The sequence below is a fragment of the Lactuca virosa genome, chromosome 8, assembly GCF_052849685.1.
Source record: "Lactuca virosa cultivar CGN04683 chromosome 8, Lactuca_virosa_CGN04683_v6, whole genome shotgun sequence".
In the NCBI taxonomy this organism is placed as follows: Eukaryota; Viridiplantae; Streptophyta; class Magnoliopsida; order Asterales; family Asteraceae; genus Lactuca; species Lactuca virosa.
Window position 1 is genome coordinate 176,530,531 of NC_136433.1, and position 6,888 is coordinate 176,537,418.

Here is a 6,888-nt window from a genome sequence, read left to right on the forward strand (position 1 = left end):
TTCATTGTGATAAAGGTCTTTGAACATGGAGCTGTAGAAATTCAAAGTGAAGAAATAGGAAAAATTCTTAAATTTGATGGACATCGACTGAAGCCATTCTACGAGCTTTCGATGCAAATTCCCTATACATCATCCGTTTGGATGTCCGAGTTATTGGAGCAAAAATTGGAAGTCATCTCGCCAAAGGCATTAAAGAGGGGCATTTTTGGAAAGCATTGTGCTTTCATCATTTTGAAATTACAAATAAATGATTTCAAACTATTTTTGTGTTTTAAAATAGTTCGTTTCTAATCCAAGCTTCCCTATCATTTAGGGTCCCAATAAAGTTTAAAAACTGGGACTCGATGGGGGTCATTTCGATCAAATCGACTAATTTTGTAGGAAAAACAAGATTTTTGCAAGCAGCTCCATACATATGGTCCTCGTATGGCCTAAAATAGTCTGCATGGATTTCTAGAATTCAGTCTCGAAGCAGATGCATCCACACGGTGTTCATGGCTCTATGTCCGGTCCGCGTGACATTTTAAAACGGTCTGTTTTCTCAAGGAATTTCCCACGTACAATCGATTCGAAAACACCGAGCAAGCAGTCGCATACACGCCGTCCGCGTGTAACCATGTGTGGTCTGTGTGGGTCCGCATGACCATAGTTGAGTTCACTGACCAAGTTTGACCAAAATTTTTAACCCCTTTTACCCTACATGCTACAGTTCTTCGATGCTTCTTTCTTCCCCTAAGTTCTCTATCTCCCTCTCTCTCTCTCTCTCTCTCTCTCTCTCTCTCTCCCCCCTCTCTCTGTAGAAACCATTAACACAACCTTCATCTCACTCACAAAAACTCGATTTCCTTTAGTTCTACCAGTCAAAATCCCGTCAAACCACCGCCATTCTTCTTCTTTTCTCGTCGTTTACATTTCCCACCCAAAAATCGTCCCAATCTATTACCGGAACTACCAGCGTCGACCACCATCTTCTCCTACTTTCCGACCATTTTCAGACCATCTTCGAACATCTCTCATGATTCTAAAAGGATTATTGTGTTCCCTTGGTCTAGACTACAAACCCCACCAAAAATTTCTTGGAAATCTCTCCGGAAAATTATGCCGAATTTTTAAATTCTTCCTTATGGGTTATTAGGCAAAGCTTTTAGATTGGGGAGCGGGTTTACAATAACTTCAATTCCAAATTTTTATGCTCGTTTTCAAATTTCAATATTCATGAAAACCAACGGGGTACACTCTTTCCTTGACTATATTCACATTGAATGCATGTTTTTAATGATAATTGTATGAAATTTCACCCAAATATGTCTAGGATTGATGTTTTGAAATAATTTGGTGATTGTTTTAGTGGTTCATAGGGGGTTAGTTTGGTTTGAATTGGTTTATTTGGACTATTTGGATTGTTTGTTTAGTTTGGTGATTTCATCACAGGTTTTTCATGTCTACTTCATGAAAGCGTCCAACCACTAGTAAAGGAAAAGCCTCAGATAAGGGAGGAAGCAACGATCCTAACATTCCAAACCTCCCGACAAAATTCGCGAGAGAGTTATACAAAAATGCCCTGCCATAAAAAATCAAATCAACAAAGTTTGTTTGCGAGAACACGCTTGTCAATTTATGGGTCGTCGAGGGAGTTTTCTAACTGTTCCACAACATTAGATGTGAGAATTTCCTTACTCTCTCCATCGATACATATAAGCTCCCAATGAGAGAACTTCTTACATCTTCCGAGCACGATAAAGAGGATGTCGAAGCCATGGTCCAGCTCATAGGAGACACATATTTGCTCTCTTTCACTAGGGTAAATGAGATAACCGGCACGCCAACCATGGACACTCATCAAACTCCCGACGAACTTCCTAGGGATTTCAACCATGAGACCTTTTGGAGGGAAATTATCGCCTCAATTACCGTTGTATCAGTAGAGACAAAGCCACATTCATCATTCACATGTGCCTCCAAATTGTCCGTCGTATACTTGCTTGCATAATTTTTACATGCAAAGAAGCTGGCCAAGTGATAAAGAATGCGTTATTTTTCTTATGATGCATGAATAGGCATCATGTACCTCATCCTAAACTGGATTTTGCCTCATTCTTCTTCCAGAAGTGCCACAACATTCACGCCCAAAAATTGGCGATATTTGCATTGGAGGATTTGTTACCCTTCTTGCCGAAGCCCTTGATATTAAAATTCCATCCGACCTCCATCTCGTAGACAACAAGAATCTTTTAGATTCTCGTGCCTTAACGAACATGCATCACATCCACATGCGCCCTGATGGACGATTAACCAGGTTATGTCCTCAAGGAGTGGCATATCCAATCCTCCCCGATTATAGACTCGACAACTTTATTGCATGATAGAAGTCAGTGCCAAATCCCAAGGACCATCACTCAAGAGGTCCATGAGGAAGAAATTCCTCAAGAGGATGATTTACACATTGTAATGACCCGGATTTTCCCACTTTGAATTTGAGGTTAGTTTCGTTACATTCTCATGTTAAGTACTTTTCCAATGATTAAAGTTAACTTATGGGGCTAAATTGTAGTAAATGACTCACTAATTATGTATATGTATAATTTGGTCATTTTTTCACACTTTGAAGGTCCTACATGAAAATTTGACTTATATTTATAAAACACTAAATGCTAATCCGAGATTAATTTCTCATTTGTAGCCAACAAACCCTACTCTAAGCCTCCATCTTCTTGAGAGAGTGTTTTGGGTTCTTGCCATTTGTAGTGTGTTGATGTGAAAAAGAAAGGTGGAATCTTTGGTGCATTAGGTGGACTTGTGGTGGGATTCATAGAGCTTCTTCCTTGGCATCCTTTTGGTGGTTCATTTATGAATTTCCAGAAGGTAAGAGATCTATCTAAAGTTCATTTTTGTTGTCCATCAAATCACACATAAGGAAAGACAATAAATGATGCAAAATTCTCAGTCTTGGTGTGTTAGATTGTCACACTCTTGTCCTTAACGTTGTAGCCACTTAGAAATGGTATTGAGGGGTTAAGAACACCCCATTAGTGGTTTTGATCAGACTCAAACCGAGCAGAATGAGATCATTAATCGATGATAAAAAATTTGTAACTGTCCAGTTTTCACAACGTGAGTATTGCCTTGTCACGTCGTGAAGTCGAGTCCTAGAACGATTGAAATCGCATCTATTATCTTAGTCAAGACGTGAGCAAACCCTTTTTCACATCGTAATGAGGTGGACTTGAATGGTCAAAAATCCTAACGGTCACTTCGTGTCCCGACGTGGACATCCTACTGCCACGACGTGATGACGGAACTGATCGAACCAGAATTGCGAGGGAGCATGAGCTCTTGACGTGACACCTCCTTGGTCACAACATGAGACTCCTCTGGACAGAATATATTCCATTTTTATGATCTGTTTTTGATCCGTTCTTTGGGTATTCTTTTCGGGTCGTTATAGTGCTTGTGAGAAGGTGATTTTCCTCCACCCATATCTCCACATAACTTGGACTATAGGTGAGTCATTTCTTGTGTGGTTTAAACACTAGTTTGGAAGGAATGCCTATATATATATATATATATATATATATATATATATATTTATGTTGTTGTCCACTTGATATTGTGGGATGTATAAACTGAATGTCTAGTTATACATGGACATTTAAAGCTATTGATGAATGCAACTGAATTTCAGAAACCTTGCATGCTAGATTTCTTAAATTAAACATTTGGTGCAAATTGAGAGGGTTAGGTCCATGCTAGAAGTGAAGAATTTTGTGTGGTTATATTATGATGTTATGAATGCTATATTTCTGTTTGTCACCTTTGAATGAAACTAGGATATGGATGATATATGTTGTTTGAGTGAAAGGTGTATCTCATTATATGATATCCTATGTTTTCATGTATACTTGTATTGATATACCTTGGTTATGTGTTTGCAAGATGTAGTATGAAATGAATTAATCATAATAATAATTCACTTGCATGATTAAATAATGATATTGGTGAGGTGTATGTTTTTCCCATGTGAGAGAAATTAATTAATTAACTAATTAATTAAATAAAAGGGGAAACACACATAATGGGGTTAAGGGTAGTAATCTAACTCAAGTACGTGCCCTTATGGGATATCGCGGTGGAAGGATATCGTTGGAGGAAAAGCGCTTAAGCCAAGGCGATGCCGGATGGTTTTCTAGCTAACAATTTTGAGACATGTTCCTGGTGCACGTTAGTATATTGGAACTGGAGTGATATCAGTGATCTTGGATGCCATGTACAAACATCACGTTTGGGTCTAGGTATGCTCGTGGAGGTACAGGGTACCACCCTCGAACGACAATGCATCGTGCTCATACATGTAAAGTCGGAGTAGCAAAAGCAGAGAACCAAGGACAAGGTTGTAGGTGGGAGTCACGCCCTATTTAGTGCACTAGGTCGCCGGGTTCAGACTCACAATGTAGACTGGCTCAAAGGTACTTTAGGTTCTTAAGGTGGGGGGGGAGGGTGTGTGATGAGTGCTATAGGATAGTACTTGTAGTTTTATGAAACTTTCTCCCTAGAAATTTTTGGGAAAACCTAAAACTTTTTAATTATTTAGGAACATGTCGCACGCTGATGAAGATGCCACTGTTGGGGGTACTGGTGGAGACTAGGTCAACCGTACCACGTAGACGCCTTCGTTTGTCTTTCAAACCCCACCTGTTGATCGTCATCCACCATCCCAGACAACACGTAGTGAGCGTAGCACTATGAGTGTTGCTATCATTGCAGAACTACAGGAGAAGCTCGAGGCACATGATGTTGAGTTACTGAGACGCGATCGAGCTATGGAGTAGATGTTGCAGACTATACAAGCTGATTGTCTCTTTTTCCCCAAAGGATGAGGAAAAGGAGGATGAGGATCCACACGAGGTGATAGCTAAGAGTTGCTTAGTTACTTGGGAGCAGAGCAGGGGGACCCATCGAGGATCATGACTAGGGGCAGGGTAGCGCATTCCAGACATTCACGGAACGCAAACCCCCTGTCTTTCGAGGAGGAGAGGACTCGACACTATGCATGAAATGGTTGCGCAAGATGAGGCAGATTTTTTGTTCAGGCAACTTCACTGAGTCATAGAAAGTCAGTTATGTGCCATTGAAACTAGATGGTGATGCCGTCCATTAGTGGGAGGCATTGGATTCTATCATCCCCGAGGATACACTTCATGCTATGACCTGGGAGACCTTCAGCCAGAGGCTTTAGGACTGTTTCTGTCCACCAGGTAAGCTAAGGAGGATCGAGCGGGAGTTCCTTGCACTGGACAAAGGAAATATGTCAGTTCTGAAGTACAATACCATGTTTTTTGAGAAGCTATAGTTTGCGAAAAGTTACTGCACCCATCGAGGAAAAACATGTGGAATGTTATGATGAGGGGCTACCAGCAGAGTATCGGGCTACTGTGAGGCGGCACAACACTTTGGCGGCTGTCATGGATGAGGCTATCCGAGTAGAGGATGAGCTGGCCATACGGGGACGTACCGTTGTCAAGAGTGGGGAGAAAAGGAGGTAGGCGGGTCAATCTGTCACCAAAGGAAAAGAGCTTTTCCTAGAAGAAATGAGATAAGCCGAACTACTATGGGAAGTGTCAGTCTTCTCACAAGGGTCCTTGCATCAGCAAGACTATTAAATGTAGACATTGTGGCAACATGGGCCACAAGATATCTGAGTGTACGAGTACTGAACCTCTTTGCTATAATTGCAAGCAGATGGGACACATGATGAAGCAATGCCCTAATCCAAAGGTTATTGTTGGCAGTTCAAATCAGAAAACAGAGATAGGCCAAAATCCAGCACGTGCATTTTATATGACGGCAGAGGAGGCCAAACGTGATGATGAGGTGATTCTTGGAACCTTTTTGGTTAATTATTTGCCCGCTTTGGTTTTATTTGATTATGGTGCTAGTAGATCGTTTATATCCCCTACATTTTATGCTTAGTTTATGATACCTCGTAGTGCTTTGAATCCTATGTTAGACATTTAGGTAGTAGAAGGGAGTTCTGTTTTGGTGAGAGAAAATTTTGATGGGTGTTTGATCATTATCTCTGGTTATAGCTTTCCTCTTACTATGATTCCGATAGGAATCTAATCCTTCGATGTTGTTTTGGGTATGGATTGGTTGTCCGCCAATTAAGTTAAAATCCTCAGTTTCAAGAAGTGTGTTCGTATCAAACTTGTCGAGGGAGTGAGAATTATGGCTCGGGCGCTGAAGTCTGGGGGGACTATATTGATTACATCTGTGATGAAGGAACGAAAGTGCCCAACGACAGGATGTGAGGTCTTCTTGGTACATGCGATTGAGAGTCCGAGGAAGACAGTGGATCTTGCTGATGTGGAGGTGGTCAGGCATTTTAGCGATGTTTTCCCTGATGAATTGATTGGTTTACCACCACCACGGGAGGTAGAGTTCTAGTGTTCCAGATTGATCTCATTACTGGTACGACTCCAAAAGGCAAGGCACCATATCAGTTAGCTCTATCAAAGATGAAGGAGATATGGAATTAGCCTAAGGAGTTATTACAGTGGAGGTTTATCAAACCGAGTTCTTCACCCTGGGGAGAGCTGGTACTCTTTGTGAAGAAGAAGGACGGTTCCATGCGGATGTGTATTTACTACTGGGAACTGAATAATGTGACTGTGAAGAATAACTACCCATGACCGAGGTTTGATGGTCTCTTTTATTAGTTGCAGGGGGCTAGTCACTTTTCGAAGATTGATTTGTGATCGGGGTATCATCAGGTGCAGGTTTGTGAGCGGGATGTTTCTAACACCACTTTCAGTGATAGTATTTATCGATGACATTCTGGTATACTCTCGGAGTGCCGATGATGATCTGAGGCATTTATGAGAGGTTTAGGAG